Consider the following 23,315-nt stretch of genomic DNA (forward strand, 5'->3'; position numbering starts at 1 on the left):
ATGCGAGGCCAAGTGATCGTGTGGGTCCAGTGAGTGGTTGGGCTGGCTGGGGACGCGGCGATTCAGACAGTTAGCAGGCCGGGGCTAGCAAGCTAGCAGTTAGCAGGCCGGGGCTAGCAAGCTAGCATAAAGGCCTTAGAGGGACGTCGCAATGGGGGAAAAGTCTGTTTTTTCCTCCTCGTGCGGTGACGTCGATAGACGAGTCGTGGAATTAGTAGGGTTCCAAGTAGCAGAGGGGTTCAAGTCCAATTGGCAAAATGTGTTTAGTGGTCCAAGAAACTGGCCGGTGAATCAGCTAACAGTCCAATAGGCTATAGATAGCTAGCAGGCCGCGGTTAGTAAAATGGGCCTTCAGGGGACGTCGCGCCTGAGTGGCCTGTTGGGATCCTCGGGCAGATTATGTCGGTATTCCAGTCGTGAAGGATCGGCAGGGTTCCGTGCCCCGTACCAGCAGTAGAAGGGGTCCAGATATTGTAGCCGAGGAGTGGGCTTCAGAAGTAGCCCAGGAGCCCTAGTCGGGAGATGGGTCTAGCATGGGCTAGCCCCAGGAAATGTTAGCCAGGAGTAGTCAACCCGGGTTGCGGTTAGCTAGCTGCCATGATCCAGATGAAAGGGTTCAGAGTTTGCGGTAGGAATCCGGGGATATGGAGAGAAAAATAGGTCCGGTATGCTCTGGTTTGAAACGCGTTGTACGAACTGGCGAGAGCTTTCCGAGCTAAAGGTTAGCTGACTGATAGCTGGTAGCTAGTTAGCTAGCTTCAGTTGAGGTATTCCAGTTCGGAGATAAATATAAACACTTTCGGGAAAAAACAGATCCACACAACACTGGGTGAGGCGGGTTGCAGGAGAGTATTTTGAAGTTGAGGTTTATGAAAAATATTAAAAAGAATGTGAAAAAAAAGATACAAAAAGATATATACATGGGACGAGACAAGACAAAGACAAAGACGTCTGACTGCTACGCCATTTTGGATAGATATGTACAGGCCTCAGCCTACGTCCAGGGTGCAGCTGCAATGCTTCCTGGGGTTTGCCAACATTTTTCACCGCTTTATCCAGGGTTACAGCACCCTGGTCTCCCCCGTCTGCCCTCACCTCTACCAAGGTTCCATTCACATGGTCCACAGCCGCGGACCGGGTGTTCCAGGACCTTCAACACCGCTTCACCACGGTTCCAATCCTGGTTCATCTGGACCCTTCCCGTCAGTTCACGGTGGAAGCCAATGCTTCGGATATGGGGGCTGTTCTGCCCCAATGTTCTGCCCTGGACCATAAGCTGCATCCCTGCGCCTTCTTCTCCCATCGCCTCACCGCCACGGAGAGGAATTACGATGTGGGGAATCGGGAGCTTCTTGCGGTGAAGAGGGCATTGGAGGAATGGAGGCACTGGCTCGAAGGGGCGGAACATCCGTTCATTGTGTGGACCGACCACAAAAACCTGGAGTATCTCCGCGTCGCCAAGCGCCTCAACTCCAGGCAGGCGAGATTGGTCCTGCTGTTTACCCAGTTCAACTTTTCAATATCCTACCGCCCGGGGTCCAAGAACGTCAAGCTGGATGCCCTGTCTCGCCACTATAACCCCACGGCTACCACCCCGGAGCCTGAGACCATCCTTCCCACCTCGTGCCTGGCAACGGCACTCAGCTGGGGTATTGGGAAACAGGTCTGGGAGGCACAGTGGTCCGGGATGGGGGGGGTAGATAACCAGATGTTTGTGCCTGACACTGTCCGCTCCACGGTCCTGGAGGCCAGCTGGTCCTCCGGGTTCCACCCCAAGTCTAACAGCCAGTCAGAGCGAGCCAACCAGGACCTCGAGACCACCCTGCGCTGCCTGGTTTCCGCCAACTCCACCACCTGGAGCCAGCAGCTGGTGTGGGTGGAATACACCCGCAACACCCTTCCCTGCTCTGCCACGGGCCTATCACCGTTTGAGTGTTCCCTGGGGTATCAGTCCCCGCTCTTCCCTGAGCAGGAAGAGGAGGTCGGCATACCTTCTGCCCAGATGTTTGGCCGCCGCTGTCGTCATACCTGGAGGAGAGCCCGGTCGGCCCTCCTCAAGACCACCTCCGGGTATTGACGACAAGCGGATCGCCATTGAACCCCGGCTCCCCGGTATCGTCTTGGGCAGTAGGTATATGGCTATCTACCTGGGATCTGATCCTACGGGTGGAATCCCGCAAACTCTCCCCCCAGTTTATTGTTCCATTCCCCATCTCCAAGTTCATTAGCCCCTCTGCTCTACTTTTGCCCCGTATCTTTCGTATACATCCCACCTTTCATGTGTCCAGAGTCAAACCCATGTCTCACAGCCCTTTGTCTCCCGTGTCTGTTGCCAGTTCGTCTTGTTCGTTCAAGTCAACCAGCGTTTTGTGTCTCAGCTCCTGCTGTTTTGACCCTTGCCTGTCCTGACTCAGAGCGCCATGCCTGACCACTCTGCCTGCCGGTGACCCTGAGCCCCCCTCTGGATTCCCGACCTCTGCCTTACCCTGACCCTGCCTGCCGTCCGGTACCGTTGCTCCCCCTCTGGTTTACTGACCCCTGCCTGCCTTGACCTGTCTATTGGCTGCCCCTGTTGGAATATTAAACCATTGTTTATTCGATGTGGTTTGCATCTGGGTCTTACCTTCATACCTGATAGGATTGACTGACCTTCATGTTTTAAAGTAATGATGGACTGTAATTTCTCTTTAATTATTTGAGCTGTTCTTGCCATAATATGGACTTGGTCTTTTACCAAATAGGGCTATCTTCTGTATACCACACCTACCTTGTCACAACACAACTGATTGGCTCAAACGCATTAAGGCGGAAAGATAATCCACAAATTAACATTCAACAAGGCACACGTGTTAATTGAAATGCATTATAGGTGACTACCTCATGAAGATGGTTGAGAGAATGCCAAGAGTGTGCAAAGCTGTCATCAAGGCGAAGGGTGGCTACTTTGAAGAAATTAAAATATAAAATAGATTTTGATTTGTTTAACACTTTTTTGGTTAATACATGATTCCATATGTGTTATTTCATAGTTTTGATGTCTTCACTATTATTTTACAATTTAGAAAACAATAAAAATAAAGAAAAACCCTTGAATGAGTAGGTGTGTCCAAACCTTTGACTGGTACTGTATATATAGATTTATTTCTTTATTTGTGCCCATCTCAGTGAACTAATCCATTGTGGAGGCCTACACTAAAAGCCAATTTATGCTTGATTCAAAAATGTGGTTGTAGGCTCCATATGGAGGGTGTGATGCAATTGCAGAGCCTCCAGAGGCATGCAGAGGCCAACTCGAGTTCTGTACCTCATCACCATGCGCCTCCCAAATCTTGTAACCATGCAGAAGGCTCTGTATAGCTCCACATTGACATGATTGGTTGACTGTAGGTGGGGGTGGTACATCCTGTATAAACACAAACTCACTTCCTTGACAGCAGCTCTGCACTGCTCCTAGAAGCACAAGAAGTATGAATGTCCTGACTTCTGCTGAGGCCATTCTTGCCGTGAGGTCATATCACCGTAAATGCTGCATGGCCAATGCAGACTTCGGATTGATCCCAGATGCACAATGCACTTCTCTCTCCAGAAGGCGCTCTCTCCCACCAATTTGTGCGCATTCATTGTTTCATAACTTCATTGTGTGAATTTTTTGAGTTTGATTGTTAGTGTATATCAATTCCCCATTACATGTCACCAGTAGCAGATTTACTGTTAATTTCTATAATTTCTGATCTACAATGTTTGTTACTTTGGTTACGGTCATTTATTTTAATGCATTCAATATTATTATTCCAATCTTCCTGTTCTCATTGTCGGAGTGGACACATTGTTTGCGGAGTGCACAGCCTATGCTACACTTGTGAGAAACAAGTTTTGGTTTATTTAATTCCATTTACGAGGTCTGTCAATTTAGTCATTGTCTTTAGTTTGGAGCGCTCCTATAACTGTTGAGTAAGGACTCTAGTGCATACAAGTAGGCCTATAGGCTACCTGGCCTGCACGCAAATGTAGGCATAGAAATGTGCCCATTTGGGGATCTGATAATATATCTGAATGGCTTAACGCACCACCACTAATGACCTGTGGAGTAATGTTTTCTTTACCTCAAGCAGCAAGCAAACAAAGTATGTTTTTACATCCATTGAGAATTACAGTAGGTCCCCTAATGTATTTGAAAAATCTTTCCAGCTGCCTCTCTTTCGATAACCACTCAGCATTAAAGTGAAAAATGTCATGCTCTGATCCAGTGGAAATATGATAAAATAGGCTTCTTATCAGTGCTTAACTTGGACTGAAATAGGTTCCGGTAATCATTGTGGGTGCTGGTACTGTTTATATTTAGGTGCAGGAGCTCTACAATACTTTTGAGCTAATTCTATATGAGGAACAGGAGCTCAAGCAGTACAACATTTGAGGTGCTGGTACTCGGCTCCGGTGAGCTCCTGTCCAAGTCAGGCACTGCTTGTTATCCCTTGCACAAATAGCCTACAGCTGTGTCTGTCCCGAGCTCACCTGCATGGGAAAGTCTGAGGGCCCAGAATATTTTATACAATTTTGAAAGTTTGCTGGCGCAAGCTTCAGGCCAGGCTCAAGTTAATAGTTGGTCAATGTTTCAAGTTCGTTGCAGACAGGCCATGTGTAATCAATGTGATTTTGATTAATTGAGATGTTATTATAAATTAAATGAAACTGTTCCACGAAAATGTGCATATGAAAATCATAACTGGCATGCAGATTGGTAGAAATAGAAAGAAAAAAAAAATAATACATTTAAACTCACAATTCCTTAACTTTAACTTGGGTCAAACGTTTTGGGTAGCCTTCCACAAGCTTCCCACAATAAGTTGGGTGAATTTTGGCCCATTCCTCCTGACAGAGCTGGTGTAACTGAGTCAGGTTTGTAGGCCTCCTTGCTCGCACACGCTTTTTCAGTTCTGCCCACAAATCTTCTGATGTGATGGCCACTCCAATATCTTGACTTTGTTGTCCTTAAGCCATTTTGCCACAACTTTGGAAGTATGCTTGGGGTCATTGTCCATTTGGAAGACCCATTTGCGACCAAGCTTTAACTTCCTGTCTGATGTCTTGAGATGTTGCTTCAATATATCCACATACATTTCCTTCTTCAAGAAGCCATCTATTTTGTGAAGTGCACCAGTCCCTCCTGCAGCAAAGCACCCCCACAACATGATGCTGCCACCCCCATGCTTCACGGTTGGGATGGTGTTCTTCGACTTGCAAGCCTCCCCCTTTTTCCTCCATTATGGCCAAAGAGTTCTATTTTTGTTTCATCAGACCAGAGGACATTTCTCCAAAAAGTACGATCTTTGTCCCCATGTGCAGTTGCAAACCGTAGTCTGGCTTTTCTATGGCGGTTTTGGAGCAGTGGCTTCTTCCTTGCTGAGCGGCCTTTCAGGTTAAATCGATATAGGACTCGTTTTACTGTGGATATAAATACTTTTGTACCTGTTTCCTCCAGCATCTTCACAAGGTCCTTTGCTGTTGTTTTGGGATTGATTTGCACTTTTCGCACAAAAGTACGTTCATCTCCAAGAGCGGTATGATGGCTGCGTGGTCCCAAGGTGTTTATACTTGCGTACTATTGTGTGTACAGATGAATGTGGTACCTTCAAGGCGTTTAGAAATTCTCCCAAGGATGAACCAGACTTGTGGAGGTCTACCATTTTTTTTCGGAGGTCTTGGCTGATTTCTTTTGATTTTCCCATGATGTCAAGCAAAGAGGCACTGGGTTTGAAGGTAGGCCTTGAAATACATCCACAGGTACACCTCCAATTGACTCAAATGATGTCAATTAGCCTATCAGAAGCTTCTAAAGCCATGACATAATTTTCTGGAATTTTCCAAGCTGTTTAAAGGCACAGTCAACTTAGTGTATGTAAACTTCTGACCCACTGGAATTGTGAAGTAGATGTTCAAACCGACTTGCCAAAACTATAATAATTTGTTAACAAGAAATGTGTGGGGTGGTTGAAAAATTAGGATCCCGTTACCGGGATCATTTATCAACAACAACCGCTAAACTGCAGAGCGCCAAATTCAAAAGAAATACTAAAAATATTTATAATCATGAAATCACAAGTGAAATACACCAAAACACACCTTAGCTAGTTGTTAATCCACCTATCGTGTCAGATTTTGAAAATATGCTTTACAGCTAATGCAATCCAAGCGTTTGTGAGTTTATCAATCACTAGACAAAACACTAGCCTTAAATTAGCTTGGTCACGAAAGTCAGAAAAGCAATCAAATTAATCGCTTACGGATGTTTGTACTCACGAGACTCCCAGTTACACAATAAATGTTATTTTTGTTCGATAAAGATTAGTTTTATAACCAAAAACCGCCATTTGGTTTGCGCGTTATGTTCAGAAAACCACAGGCTCATTCCGGTCCTGAAGGGCAGACGAGGGCAGACGAAAATTTCAAAAAGTATCTGTAATGTTCGTAGAAACATGTCAAAGGTTTTTTATAATCAATCCTCAGGTTGTTTTTAATATACATAATCGATAATATTTCAACCGGACGGTAACCTATTCAATACTACAGAGAAAGAAAATGTCGAGCTACATCTGTCGCGCACAGGAACTAATCAATGGACGCCTGACGTGTTTTGGAAAATCTTGCCCATTTTTCAAAATAAAAGCTTGAAACTATGTCTAAAGCCTGGTCACAGCCTGAGGAAGCCATTGGAAAAGGAATCTGGTTGATACCCCTTTAAAAGGAGGAGGGGCAGGCAACGGAACAGCGATTTTTCCAAATAAAAGGCACTTCCGGGTTGGATTTCCTCAGGTTTTGGCCTGCAAAATCAGTTCTGTTATACTCACAGACAATATTTTAAAAGTTTTGGAAACTGTAGAGTGTTTTCTATCCTAATCTGTCAATTATCTGCATATTCTAGCATCTGCACCTGAGAAATAGTCCGTTTACCTTGGGAACGTTATTTTTCCAAATATAAAAATTCTGCCCCCTAGCTGAAAGAGGTTAATGACTTCAACTGTGTATGGCAAAAATGCATGTTAAAACGTTTTGAACAATCGATTGGTTGAAAGAACAGACGACTTTCGGTCAACCAAGATTTTTTTTGGGGGGGGACAGCCCTATAAGAAAAAAAGATATGAAGTCAGAAACAGTTGTTGATTGCCATTGTTACTTCTAATGTTAAAAAGGGGATAAATCCAGTTTTTCTAAATTAGCTATCTAGGCTACTCACCATCTAATTAATCAAATTATGAATCTATCAATAAAAATACTTATTATTTTGTAAGACAAGTAAGGTATTTTTACATGTTGCAATAAAGTTGACTAAAGTAGAAGCTCATATATTGTTTTCACTTGGTAATGAGCAGTAGGCCTAAGTAATTATATAGAAATAGCTAAATCCTGTGAAACATCTACTGTAGTAACGACATTGTATTCATGCAGATATTACATTACCACTCTGTGGTGTACTAGTGTGTTTATTTTTCACTTGGATGCCGCTTTCAGAAGCTGACAGTTAGATTGTCTGGATGGGTAACGTACTTTGCTGGTACACTATAATTACAAGTCTATACCCATCATGACACACTTCATTTTAACCATCCAAATCCTGTGTAACACTTATGTGAATATTACATGTACTCTATGGTGTACTATTGTGTTTATTCTCAGATGGTACGCTTTATTTTGGGGGCAAGTGCTAGCAACAACGTATACTGGAGATATATTTTGAACAGTGCATATTCATGGTTAAGTATTTAGAGCCTATTGAGCATAAACTATAATCTCTCAGACACCCAGTACATCCACAAGGGATCCCAACCTGTCACAGTTGTTAATGAATCGGATAGAGCTGAGAAGACGTGAAACAGTAAGTTGGTGAATTTAGTGGAAACCTGCCCATTTCTAACAAGAATTTGTGTCATGATCTACACACAATACCTCACAATGTCAAAGTGGAATACTGTTTTTAGAAATGTTTACAAATGAATAAAAAATTAAAAGCTGAAATGTCTTAAGTAATAATAATAATAAGTTGCATGGCTCACTCTGTGTGCAATAATGATTTTTATATGAGTACCCCATCTCTGTACCCCACACATACAATTATCTGTAAGGTCCCTTTGTTGAGCAGTGAATTTCAAGCACAGATTCAACCACAAAGACCAGGGAGGTGTTACAATGGTTAGCAAAGAAGGGCACCTATTGATAGATGGGTACAACAAAAATGTGCAGACATTGAATATCCGTTTGAGCATGGTGCAGTTATTAATTACACGTTGGATGGTGTATCAATACACCCAGTCACCACAAAGAGACAGGCATCCTTCCTAACTCAGTTGCCGGAGAGGAAGAAAAACACTCAGGGATTTTACCATGAGGAAAATGGTGATGGTGAAAAAATTTATGCTGAGATAGGAGATAACTGAGGATGGATCAACAACATTGTAGTTACTCCACAAAACTAACATAAATGACAGTAAAAAGATGCAAGCCTGTACAGGATAAAAATACTCGGAAACAAGCACCCTGTTTGCAATAATGCACTAAAGTAATAATGCAAAAAATGTGGGGCAAATCCAACACAATACATCAATGAGTATTTTCAAGCATGGTGGTGGCTGCATCATGTTATGGATATCGACTCGGACTATGGAGTTTTTTTTAGGATACAAATAAACAGAATAGAGCAAAGCACAAGCAAAATCCTAGATGACAACTTGGTTCAGTCTGCTTTCCAACAGACACTGGGAGACAAATTCACCTTTTAGCAGGACAATTATCTAAAACACAAGGCCAAACATGCATGGGAGTTGCTTACCAAAGTGACATTGAATGTCCTGAGTGGCCTAGTTACAGTTTAGACTTAAATCGGCTTGAAAATTTAAGAGCTTGAATATTTTTTTTAAGAATAATAGGCAAATATTGTACAATCCAGGTGTGCAAAGCTCTTAGACCTACACAGAAAGACTCACAGCTGTAATCACTGCCAAAGGTGATTATAACATGTTTTGATTCAGGGGGTTGAATACTTATTCAATCATATACAGTGGGGCAAAAAAGTATTTAGTCAGCCACCAATTGTGCAAGTTCTCCCACTTAAAAAGATGAGAGAGGCCTGTAATTTGCATCATATGTACACTTCAACTATGACAGACAAAATGAGAAAAAACATTCCAGAAAATCACATTGTAGGATTTTTTATGAATTTATTAGCAAATTATGGTGGAAAATAAGTATTTGGTCAATAACAAAAGTTTATCTCAATACTTTGTTATATACCCTTTGTTGGCAATGACAGAGGTCAAACGTTTTCTGTAAGTCTTCACTAGGTTTTCACACACTGTTGCTGGTATTTTGGCCCATTCCTCCATGCAGATCTCCTCTAGAGCAGTGATGTTTTGGGGCTGTTGCTGGGCAACACGGACTTTCAACTCCCTCCAAAGATTTTCTATGGGGTTGAGATCTGGAGACTGGCTAGGCCACTCCAGGACCTTGAAATGCTTCTTACGAAGCCACTCCTTCGTTGCCCGGGCGGTGTGTTTGGGATCATTGTCATGCTGAAAGACCCAGCCACGTTTCATCTTCAATGCCCTTGCTGATGGAAGGAGGTTTTCACTCAAAATCTCACGATACATGGCCCCATTCATTCTTTCCTTTACACGGATCAGTCGTCCTGGTCCTTTTGCAGAAAAACAGCCCCAAAGCATGATGTTTCCACCCCCATGCTTCACAGTAGGTATGGTGTTCTTTGGATGCAACTCAGCATTTTTTGTCCTCCAAACACGACGAGTTGAGTTTTTACCAAAAAATTATATTTTGGTTTCATCTGACCATATGACATTCTCCCAATCTTCTTCTGGATCATCCAAATGCTATCTAGCAAACTTCAGACGGGCCTGGACATGTACTGGCTTAAGCAGGGGGACACGTCTGGCACTGCAGGATTTGAGTCCCTGGCGGCGTAGTGTGTTACTGATGGTAGGCTTTGTTACTTTGGTCCCAGCTCTCTGCAGGTCATTCACTAGGTCCCCCCGTGTGGTTCTGGGATTTTTGCTCACCGTTCTTGTGATCATTTTGACCCCACGGGGTGAGATCTTGCGTGGAGCCCCAGATCGAGGGAGATTATCAGTGGTCTTGTATGTCTTCCATTTCCTAATAATTGCTCCCACAGTTGATTTCTTCAAACCAAGCTGCTTACCTATTGCAGATTCAGTCTTCCCAGCCTGGTGCAGGTCTACAATTTTGTTTCTGGTGTCCTTTGACAGCCCTTTGGTCTTGGGCCATAGTGGAGTTTGGAGTGTGACTGTTTGAGGTTGTGGACAGGTGTCTTTTACAGGTCTGTGAGAGGTTACAGGTCTGTTACAGGTCTGTGAGAGCCAGAAATCTTGCTTGTTTGTAGGTGACCAAATACTTATTTTCCACCATAATTTGCAAATAAATTCATTAAAAATCCTACAATGTGATTTTCTGGATTTTTTTTTCTCATTTTGTCTGTCATAGTTGAAGTGTACCTATGATGAATTACAGGCCTCTCTCATCTTTTTAAGTGGGAGAACTTGCACAATTGATGGCTGACTAAATACTTTTTTGCCCCACTGTATATACATATTGTGTAGATCGTTTTTTTTTTTTAATGACTATGAAATTAATTTTAATCCCACATTGTCACACAACAAAATGTGGAAAAAAGTAAAGGGGTGTGAATACTTTCTGAAGGCACTGTAACTTGTTTGAGTTACACAATACATTTTGAGATACTTTAGGATGATTTGGACAAGTAGGGCAAAAATAAAAAGAAGGGCCATACATGAACACCTCATCATACTGAGCATATTAATAGTGCGATATACAATGTAATTTTGCTCAAATATTTTATTTATTTAAAATAAGATACCTAGACTTTAGCTTTTAAGAATCAATTACTCAAAAATGCCCAAATAAAATGTATACAATTAATTTGAACACACTAATCACTAATTTGGGGGGACGTTTTTCCCCAATAGTGGGGCAAAACAGCCCATTTCTAAAGTTTCTGTTTTTATTGAATAAAAAAATTCTGCCCACTTATTTCCCTTCAAAATGTGTTGGCCTAATGATAGCCAGTATGCACATATCTAAATGTGTGTTTTCAGGTAACGTTTTCTCCCCAAGTTACCCATTTCCTGCTTGCAATGCAATACTTCAACCACCAGTAATTGTGCGCACGCATGGTCTAAAATTTGCAGGTAGTTAAGCACATTCTAACGTCAAGTAACATTTTCATAAATGCCAGTTTTGGGGTATATTTTGTACGTACTCAGCGTTTGTAAATGAGGCCCCAGGTCCCTAAATCTGTCACAGAGGATGTTGAGAGGAATGATTGATGGTCTCTCTTTGTCCCTGTGCAAGGTTATGTTCAGTATGTGGAAAAAGTTTAGAAATGGGATAGTACTTTCTGAACTTGTCCAATTAGAACCCTTTCCTCTCCTGTTGCATAACATATTGTCCTGGCCCTACAGAACAATATTTTTTTCACAGCTGCAGAGAGAAGAGACAAAATCTTTGTATATTGTCTTCCCTTGCCTTGAGAATGTCTTCAGATTGCGTTATACTGCAGCTCAGTCATTCTCAACACATATCAAATCTGTGATGTTGCCAGAACACAACACACACCAGGAGGTGTAGATTGACTGCTGGAGAGTATGCCTGTGTTATATGAGATAGCTGTCCCCACTGTTCCATTTGGTTGAGACATTGATCGATGAGATTTCAAAATGTACAGTGGCTTGCAAAAATATTCACCCCCTTGGCATTTTTCCTATTTTGTTGCCTTTCAACTGGAATTACAAAACAAAACAAAACATTTGTGGGGGGGTTGTATCATTTGATTTACACAACATGCCTACCAATTTGATGATGCAAAATATTATTTATTGTGAAACAAACAAGAAATAAGACCAATTTTTTTTTTACTTGAGCATGCATAACTACCCCCCCCCCCCCCCAAAAAAAAGTCTGTACTTTGTAGAGCAACCTTTTGCACCAATTACAGCTGCAAGTCTCTTGGGGTATGTCTCTATAAGCTTGGCACATCTAGCCACTGGGATTTTTGCCCATTCTTCAAGGCAAAACTGCTCTAGCTCCTTCAAGTTGGATGGGTTCCACTGGTGTACAGCAATCTTTAAGTCATACCACAGATTCTCAATTGGATTGAGGTCTGGGCTTTGACTAGACCATTCCAAGGCATTTAAATGTTTCCCCTTAAAACACTTGAGTGTTGCTTTAGCAGTAAGTTTGAAGTCATTGTCCTGCTGGAAGGTGAACCTCTGGCCCTGTCTCAAATCTCTGGAAGACGGAAACAGGTTCCCCTCAAGAATTTCTCTCTATTTAGGGCCATCCATCATTCCTTCAATTCTGTCCAGTTTCCCAGTCCCTGCCGATGAAAAACATCCCCACAGCATGATGCTGCCACTACCATGCTTCACTGTGGGGATGGAGTTCTCGGGGTGATGAGAGGTGTTAGGTTTGCGCCAGACATAGCATTTTCCTTGATGGCCAAAAAGCAAAATTTTTGTCTCATCTGACCAGAGTACCTTCTTCCATATGTTTGGGGAGTCTCCCACATGTCTTTGGCGAACACCAAACGTGTTTGCTTATTTTGTTTCAAGCAATGGCTTTTTTTCTGGCCACTCTTCCGTAAAGCCCAGCTCTGTGGAGTGTACGGCTTAAAGTGGTCCTATGGACAGATACTCCAATCTCCGCTGTGGAGCTTTGCAACTCCTTTAGGGTTATCTTTGGTCTCTTTGTTGCCTCTCTGATTAATGCCCTCCCTGCCTGGTCTGTGAGTTTTGGTGAGCGGCCATCTCTTGGCAGATTTAATGGTACTCCGTGGGATGTTCAAAGTTTCTGATATTTTTTTATAACCCAACCCTGATCTGTACTTCTCCACAACTTTGTCCCTGACCTGTTTGGAGAGCTCCTTGGTCTTCATGGTGCCGCTTGCTTGGTGAACCACCCGAGCTACTGCCTGTTCACCCCGCTACCATCAAGAAGGCGAGGTCAATACAGGTGTATCAAAGCTGGGACCGAGAGACTGAAAAATGTCTTCTTTCTCAAGGCCATCAGACTATTAAACAGCCATCACTAACACAGAGGCTGCTGCCTACATACAGACTTGAAATCATTGGCCACTCTAACAAATGGATCACTAGTCACTTTATGAATGCCACTTTATTAATGATGTTTACATATCTTGCATTACTCATCCCATATGTATATACTGTATTTTATACCATCTATTGCATCTTGCCTATACCGCTTGGTCATTGCTCATCCAGATATTTATATGTACATATTCTTATTCCATCCCTTTACATTTGTGTGTATTAGGTAGTTGTTGTGGAATTGTTTGATTACATGTTAGATATTGCTGCCCTGTCAGGAACTACAAGCACAAGCATTTCGCTACACTCACAATAACATCTGATAACCATGTGTGTGACCAATAAAATTTGATTTGATTTGATGAGCACCATGAACCTGAATTGCCTTGAATTTATCAGTCCATGTTTACTGATTATATAGAATTTGCTTCCTTTGGCATAGGCTACACCACATTCATTAATAGACTTATGCATTTGGCCTCGCTACCTGCAACAGGCATGGTCATCCCATCTCACAGATGAATACTAATAACAATACATTTCCATCAATTGACATGCAAGTTACATAACCTACAACCCTCCAGCCTGCTGAAATCCCAGGATCCAGGACCGCCTAGTGAGGGCACAGTGTTGGCATTTCCCTGCAGGTAGGTTAGAGCTAATTTAGATGCCAAAGGGCATGCCACGTCATGACTACACTTTGAGCAGTTAAATGTTTTATTTAGTTAGGGCTGAATGCCGTTGTCGCCTGCTGGCTAATCCCATAGCAGTGTACCATGACACCCCTATAGACTGAAACAATACTGGATGAGACAATACAATCACTAACTGAAAGTAACTGATCAAGAGGAACTGTGTTAGTTGAGGGTATGATTTCTCTAGCCTATTGTTATCTTGTTGTATATATATATTTTTTTTTAACATTGTATTGTATTTAAATTATTGCTTTAGTTAAGTTTCTATGATGTAATATTGGTGTACAATTCAGTCTATTACTTCGAGAAACCAATAAAATATAGCCTACTACTAGAGAAATATTAATCTGTTCAATATACTTTCATCTTGATATGTCATGGACAGGTGAGAACGACTTCCCCATCTCGTTAAAGCCACGGAAGTTGCAGGCATTGTTAGCAGAAAACAGGAGCCCCCATTATAGTTAATGGAAAATGTCGATCTTCGTAATCAATCTTCGTGGTAATAAAAAACATTTTAGAAGACAATCATGGTACAAATAATTGCTGCTAATATACCAGATTGATGTTCTTGAACTGAATAGTTTTAAATCGCACACAGAAAAAGTTTAATAATTTAGTTGCTGACGGCAGCCAGCCTGCAGTACCCCAGTCAGCCTTCAACTTCAGCTACACAATGAGAGGTGGCAGCACTGAGAGCTTGCAACGTCACTCCAAAGAGTAGCTCAAACTGCACATGTTACTGCACAAGAGTAGCTCAAACTGCACATCTCCATGAGATGCCATCTAGACCAACTTAATTTGGCTTCAATTCGTTACTGAGTCTTCACATAAGAATGAACGGTGTCACGTGATCAATGGCTTTGTCATTGGTCATGGGCTGACAACACTGGTGGAGGCAAAACAACCAACAGATGATTGGCATAAAATAAGGTCCTGTTTTAGGAGTGAATGAACAAAACAGAACACAACTAAAAGGCCTCTGGCAGGTTAAATGAAGATGACCTGCATGCATTTTGATTTTCTATGGCAACACTTTCCCCCACGAACGTGTATATAAGGGAATTTTTACTTATCTTAGACAGCTCATGGTCACCTTACTGCTTACTTTTAATGTTTGTCAGCATCTCCACATACAGCAACCTACCGAAAAAGAAAAAAAAACTCCCTCACTTCTTAGCTTCCTGCCAAAAAATCTTTGTTTCCCAGACAACCACGTGACCTTCATGACCTCTGGTACAACAGTAAAAGCCTAACTGTGTGATTTGAATTCAGACCTGATGCTTCATGTTTTGCACATCCTCCAGCAGTAAGGAGCAACATGTGCCTACCAACTGGGGAAAAACTGGTTGAATCAATGTTGTTTCCATGTCATTTCAACCCAAGAATTCAATGTGATGACATTGAAACAACCTCGAAAACTGATTGAATGATACAAAATAAAAAAGTATTTTTTTACATGGTGAAATGTTTTGTTGATTTCATGTTGAAATCATGTTAGTTGACAAGTCAACCAAATGTAAATCAAAACTATATGTTGAACTGAAGTTTGTGCCCAGTGGGTAAGCAGCACGCTGTGATCAAGGCAGCTACCAGTATGTCTGGAGTGTGTGCGTGTGTCACTATGTACCCGTTTGTCACCCGCACCCCACCCCATCGGTCTGTCTGTCTGCCTGCTATATGAGGGATCACAGGTCTCCTGCCTAATATTATGAAGTAAACAAGAGGCAGGTGCATTTCACTGTTGGGGGAATACATTAAGCAACTGCGTTGAAGCTTTTCTCTACTCTTTAACAGTATAGCAGTAGTTTGGCAAAATTGTATAGTTGTATTCACATCTTGCCCATGGCTGTTTCTTTCCTTAGATGTTTTGAGTGTCCTGCTCATTAGTACAGATAAGGCACTCACCTTAGCTTTGAACTAGTTGCCTTGGAAACATGTAAATTTACATCCTCTAAAAAAAAATCTAATGTACTATTAAAAAATAAAATATAATTTTACTTGACATATCATACAGCATTCTCACTCATATGATATTGGTTTTAAATCAATGCAATACATTGTGTATCTCTCCATAATAAGTGTTGGGATATTTAAATTAACAAAACGATGAGGACTAAGGTACAGTAACTACTGTGAAAACACATTTAGTGGATTTCAGAATGATATCTCTATCAATCTTCCTCCCTCGCTCTCTCCCTAGCCCTCTCTCCCTAAAAGGTCCCTTTGGAAGATTCTATCCGCAGGTTCCATAAGGAGCAGTGTCCTCTCTCTGGCTCCATTATCTTGTAATTTGAGGACGATTATGTTCCAGAGCACACACGGTCCAGACTGACGCTAAATAACTATTACAGCTTACAATAATTGCAAATCTAATTAGAGGGAACGAGTTCAGCATCATTCCCCCTATTCTCCCTGACCAGTCCTGGTTTGATGAATATGGTTTGATTAATGCATGCGTTGGAGTGGCGTGTTTTTGGTGACTTCCCTTTCTCTGAATCAAGTTCAAAGCCATCATCATGCCTATTAATGACACTTCTAGAAAACACTTCAAGTTTATTTGTCTGTAGTGATTATAATGCAGGGGTCTCCAACCTTTTCTAGCATGAGAGCTACTTTTAAAAAATGAAACGTGGCGAGCTACTAAATCTTTTTCTGCCGTTCAAATAGGCACATTCTTCTCTTCTTTTCACCCTTGAAACTCTTCCCCAGGTCCTTAGTGTACAAGATAAAGTAGTGCCTATGTTATCTGTCAATATAGCTTGTAAAATAAAGATTAATAAAAAACTTTAAGGGACCATGTCTTGCCAAATAATGTCCCCCTGTATCATAATGGGATTTGAGAGTCCTTTGCTAGGGCCGAAGCTAGAACATGCTATGTAATGAAATACGTGAATCTCTTTATTTATTTAGCTAGGTAGCCGGTGTCTTTTCAGAATACCCCCAGAGGTAGAGCAATGCTAATTCATATGAATATTACCCATGCACCCTGATAGTATATTGCAACTGAATTGAAAACTATAACAAAGTACAAACAGCTGTAACTGTCACACCCTGATCTGTTTCACCTGTCTTTGTGATTGTCCCCACCCCCCTCCAGGTGTCGCCCATCTTCCCCATTATCCCCTGTGTATTTATACCTGTGTTCTCTGTTTGTCTGTTGCCAGTTCATCTTGTTTGTGAAGTTATCCAGTGTTTTTGTATTCAGCTTCTGCTTTTCCACAGTCTCTCTTTTCTCATCCTGTCCTGACCCTGTACCCGCCCCACCTGACCACTCTGCCTGCCGTCCTGTACCTTTGCCCCACCTCTGGATTACCGACCTCTGCCTGACCTGACCCTGAGCCTGCCTGCCGTCCTGTACCCTTGCCCTTGTTCCTATAATAAACATTGTTACTTCGACACGGTCTGCACCTGGGTCTTACCTTGATTCCTGATAGTAACAACCTTAAACAATGAACAGCAAAATGAGCATTACATCACATCTCTATCGAAATAAGAAGGTACAGTATTACACTGGTAATAAACACTCACAGGTTAACATATTAAAAGTAGCATGACTTTCCCGAGACCAATTAAGAACTGATAGGATTTCTACTCCACAGTCTGATGAGGAACATCACAAAGAGCCATCCCACTTAGCGAAATTGGTTTTGGTATGGTGACAGCGTTCCCTGTTATTGTCAGTGTGTAGGGTAGGGTGTGATGACATCACTCCTCTACCCCACTCTGGTCATCTTCTCTCCTCTGGTCTTCTTCTGTTTTCGGGCGGGCTCTCTTCTTTTTTCCTACGTCTCGGTCAGAGGTCAGCTGCTTTCACCTCTTGATATATTTCTCAATTTCACCATCAGAAGCTTTGGTACTATGGTGGGTTCAGCAGATAGCCCCTTTGATAAACGGAGAGACAGAGAATCCTCAGAGTAAAACAACACATTTCAAATAAAATCAAATGTTATTTGTCACGTGCACCGCATACAACAACGTGTAGACCTTACAGTGAAATTCTTACTTACAAGCCCTTAACCAACCACGCAGTTAAGAAAAATAAGTTTAAAAAATAGATAAGTAAATAAGAACTAATAATTCAAGAGCAGCAGTAAAATAACAGTAATGAGGCTATATACCGGGGGTACCGGTACAGAGTCAATGTGCGGGGACACAGGTTAGTCGAGGTAATTGAGGTAAAATATACATGTAGGTAGAGGTAAAGTGACTACGCATAGATAATAAACAGAGTAGCAGCAACGTAAAAGATGGAGGGTGTGGGACGACAATGCTAATAGTCCGGGTAGCCATTTGATTAGCTGTTCCGGAGTCTTATGCCTTCGGGGTAGAAGCTGTTGACTCTGTACCGGCTGTACCGGTTGAACCTAGACTTGGTGTTCTGGTACCACTTGCCATACGGTAGCAGAGAGAACAGTCCATGACTAAGGTGGCCGGAGTATTAGACCATTTTTAGGGCCTAGCTCTGAGGTTTTTACTCCCTTGGTCCTTAGCTTAGTGATAAGCTTTGAGGGCACAATGGTGTTGAACGCTGAGCTGTAGTCAATGAATAGCATTCTCACGTAGGTGTTCCTTTTGTTCAGGTGGAAAAAGGCAGTGGGGAGTGCAATAGCGATTGCATCATCTGTGGATCTGTTGGGGCAGTAAGCAAATTGGAGAGGGTCTAGGGTTTCTGGGATAATGGTGTTGATGTGAGCCATGACCAGCCTTTCAAAGCACTTCATGGCTACAGACGACTGTGTGATCACGCTCTCTGTAGCCAATGTGAATAAGACCTTTTAAACAGGTCAACATTCACAAGGCCACAGGGCCAGACAGATTACCAGGACGTATACTCCGAGCATGCATTCACATGGCCCTGTGGCCTTGTGAATGTTGACCTGTTTAAAAGGTCTTACTCACATTGGCTACAGAGAGCGTGATCACACAGTCGTACGGAACAGCTGATGCTCTCACGCATGCTTCAGTGTTGCTTGCCTCGAAGCGAGCGTAGAAATAATTTAGCTCGTCTGGTAGGCTTGTGTCACTGGGCAGCTCGCAGCTGTGTTCCCTTTGTAGTCTGCAATAGCTTGCAAGCCCTCCCACATCCGATGAGCGTCGGAGCCGGTGTAGTACGATGAAGTCTTAGTCCTGTATTGATGCAGTCATAAGAGACGGTGGCAGAAACATTACGTACAAAATAAGTTAAAAATAACGCAAAAACACAATTGGTTAGGAGCCCGTAAAACGGCAGCCATCTTCTCCGGCACCATTATTCACTCCTTTTAAGATTAATGTATACATTGTGACATTTTGCCTGTCTTCCCCATGCAGTAGCCCTGAAAGGGAACTTACTGAGAACTATGCCTTTCAGGGCAAGCCGTTCGAATGCCTGCTTCCCATTGGCCCCTCGCCAGTTCATCTTCATGGCCAGGGCATTTTGTCAGGAGTTTTGTTCGTATTCTCCACACAGTATCGTTCCTTGGTGGTCATTCCTCCAGCCAGTCCAAAAGATGTGATCTGAAAGACAACAAACTGGTATGTCATGAAGATAATACTGATTAGAATACTGCTTCAGAACAGGGTTATTCATCAGAAGGGGTAAAGTACCAAGGTTATGGTAAACCCAGGCCTTGAGGTGGAACTGCGTTCGGGGTCAGATTGAACGGGGTTTGGTTCGGGTGAATAGCTTTTCAACACTATATATATATATTTTTTTTTAAATAAATGTAACCTTTATTTAACTAGGCAAGTCAGTTAAATACAAATTCTTATTTACAATGACTGCCTACCCTGGCCAAACCCGGACGATGCTGGGCCAATTGTGCACCACCCTCTGGGACTCCCAATCACGGCCAGAAGTGATACAGCCTGGATTTGAACCAGGGACTGTAGTGACACCTCTTGCACTGAAATGCAGTGCCTTAGACCGCTGCGCCATTTCCCATACCAGGTTCTATTTGAGGTCTGGTTGCCCAGCAATCCTTCCCTAGACTCTCTTCCAGTATTCCAGCGAGGACCCCAGAAACCCAAGGTCGGTCACGTCCGGAACCTCTGATGGTGTTGAACCATTCAACTGCAGCCTTTGCAGTTGCAGCCAAAATCAGCTGTTGTTGTTGCTTAAATTTGTCTAATAATGTTAAAATCTCAGGAAGAACTGCTGCAAAAAATGAAGAACACACATTCAACCCCAAGTTATAATATCTCCTAATTTCCCAAATGTCCAACCAGTTGTGATTTATCCCTCACATGTCAAGAAAAAAGAATGAGCCGACGCAACCACAAAAATCTTGGTAGAGGGGCTGACTAACAGAAAGTAAACTTTATAAAAGTACATTTTAAAAAGTTGCACACTAAATATGCTCCTAACAATTTTGGTTGTACACATTAAGTTGTTGGAAGAATATGTTTATTTTTACCCCTTACATGTAACACATTTACGATCACACATTGGCTGCTGCGGCAAAAGGCTGCTGTTGAATACTCTGGCTATCTAGTGGCTCAATCCTCACTGGTATCTCTCTGCTACACTGTTGAGGTCTAATGACTGGTGCAGGAGGTAAACTCTGCCTCTATGTGGTCTTGGACTGGGCATTGCTTGGTGGTTTCTCAATTGGCTCACTTTCATCCTCACTGGTTATATGCATATTAGTGCCTCTGATGTTGAAAACACATGAGGCTTATTACACTCATAAGAAATTGTAGTCAGGCAGTTGGCAAACATATCGACCAACTAATGCAGAGAGATATTTAAGCCATCATGTTGTTTTAAGAATATGCAGGAACTCAAAATTATATTTGACAATTGGTAGTTATACCTTCCTTTTCTTTTAATGTATGCTCTGTCTGAAAATCAGAATGGACCACAGTCATAGGCAACTTACTCCTTGCGTCATCATATGTTTCTGTAAGAAAACATTTCATATACACTATGGGTCAAAAGTTTAATACCACCTACTCATTGAAGTTTTTTTTATTTTATTTTATTTTTTACTATTTTCTACATTGTAGAATAATAGTGAAGACATCAAAACTATGAAATAACATATATGGAATCATGTAGTAACCAAAAACAGTGTTAAACAAATCAGAATATATTTTATATTTGAGATTCTTCAAATAGCCACCCTTTGCCTTGATGACAGATTTGCAAACGTTTGGCATTCTCTCAACCAGCTTCACCTGGAATGGTTTTCCAACAGTCGTGAAGGAGTACCCACATATGCTGAGGAATTGTTGGCTGCTTTTCCTTCACTTTGCGGTCCGACTCATCCCAAACCATCTCAATTGGGTTGAGGTTGGGTGATTGTGAAGGCCAGGACATCTGATGCAGCACTCCATCCCTCTCCTTCTTGGTCAAATAGCCCTTAAACAGCGTGGAGGTGTGTTAGGTCATTGTCCTGTTGAAAAACAAATGATAGTCCCACTAAGCTCAAACCAGATGGGATGGCGTATCGCTGCAGAATGCCCTGGTAGCCATGCTCGTAAGGTGTGCCTTGAAATCTAAATAAATTACCAAAAGTGTAAATAGCAAAGCACCCCCACCCCATCACACTTCCTCCTCCATGCTTCACGGTGGGAACTACACATGTATCATCTGTTCATCTGTTCACCTACTCTGCGTCTCACAAAGACACGGCGGTTGGAACCAAAAATCTCAAATTTGGACTCATCAGACGAAAGGGCAGATTTCTACCGGTCTAATGTCCATTGCTCGTGTTTTTTGGCCCAAGCAAGTACCTTCTTCTTATTGGTGTCCTTTAGTAGTGGTTTCTTTGCAGCAATTCGACCATGAAAGCCTGATTCACGCAGTTTCCTCTGAACAGTTGATGTTGAGATGTGTCTGTTACTTGAACTCTGTGAAGCATTAATTTGGGCTGCAATTTCTGAGGCTGGGAACTCTAATGAACTTATCCTATGCAGCAGAGGTAACTCTTGGTCTTCCTTTCCTGTGGCGGTCCTCATGAGAGCCAGTTTCATCATAGCGCTTGATGGTTTTCGCGAATGCACCTGAAGAAACTTAGAAATGTTCCCGGATTGACTGACCTTCATGTCTTAACTTCTCTGCGCTACGGATCCCTTTTACGGGATCATTTTCCTAAACAACCGCTGAATTGCAGGGCGCAAAATATTACTAAAAATATTTATAATCATACAATCACAAGTGAAATATACCAAAACACCGCTTAGCTTGTTGTTAATCGACCTATCGTGTCAGATTTTGAAATATGCTTTACAGAGAAAGAAATCCAAGCTTTTGTGAGTGTATCAATCAATGCTAGAACAGCTAGCCCCAAATTAGCATTGTCACGAAAGTCAGGAAAGCAATAAAATTAATCGCTTACCTTTGATAATCTTCGGATGTTTGCACTCACGAGACTCCCAGTTACACAACAAATGTTATTTTTGTTCGATAAATATTACTTTTATAACAAAAAAACACAATTTGGGTTGCGCGTTATGTTCAGAAATCCAAAGCCTCGTTCCGTTCGACGAAAATTCCAAAAAGTATCCGTAATGGTCGTAGAAACATGTCAAATGTTTTTTATAATCAATCCTCAGGTTGTTTTTAACAAACATAATCAATAATATTTAAACCGGACCATAACCTACTCAATAAGAGAGAAAAAGAAAATGGAGCGCTACCCTCTCGCGCGCAGGAACTAATCTGAGGACACCTGACTACTTTTGAAAAATCTCGCTCATTTTTCAAAATAAAAGCCTGAAGCTATGTCTAAAGCCTGGTCACAGCCTGAGGAAGCCATTGGAAAAGGAATCTGGTTGACACCCCTTTAAATGGAAGAAAGACGGGCCAGGAAACATGTTTGATTTTCTCAAGTTTTCGCCTGCAGAATCAGTTTTGTTATACTCACAGACAATATTTTGACAGTTTTGGAAACTTTGGAGTGTTTTCTATCCTAATCTGTAAATTATATGCATATTCTACGATCTGGACCTGAGAAATAGTCTGTTTACCTTGGGAACGTTATTTAAAAAATAAAAAATAAAAAAATCTGACCCCTACCGTCAAGAGGTTAAGTAATGATGGACTGTCGTTTCTCTTTGCTTATTTGAGCTGTTCTTGCCATAATATGGACTTGGTCTTTTACCAAATAGGACTATCTTCTGTATACCACCCCTACATTGTCACAATGCAACTGATTGGCTCAAACACATTAAGAAGGAAAGAAATTCCACAAATTAACAAGGCACACCTGTTCATTAAAATGCATTCCAGGTGACTATCTCATGAAGATGGTTGAGAGAATGCCAAGAGTGTGCAAAGCTGTCATCAAGACAAAGGTTGGCTACTTTGAAGAATCTGAAATATAAAATATATTTAGATTTGTTGAATTTTTTTTGGTTACTACATGATTCCATATGTGTTATTTCATAGTTTTGATGCCTTCACTATTATTCTACAATGTAGAAAATAGTAAAAATAAAGAAAAACCCATGAATGAGTAGGTGTCCAAACTTTTTACTGGTACTGTAT

The sequence above is a fragment of the Salvelinus alpinus genome, chromosome 23 (genome assembly GCF_045679555.1).
Source record: "Salvelinus alpinus chromosome 23, SLU_Salpinus.1, whole genome shotgun sequence".
NCBI lineage: Eukaryota > Metazoa > Chordata > Actinopteri > Salmoniformes > Salmonidae > Salvelinus > Salvelinus alpinus.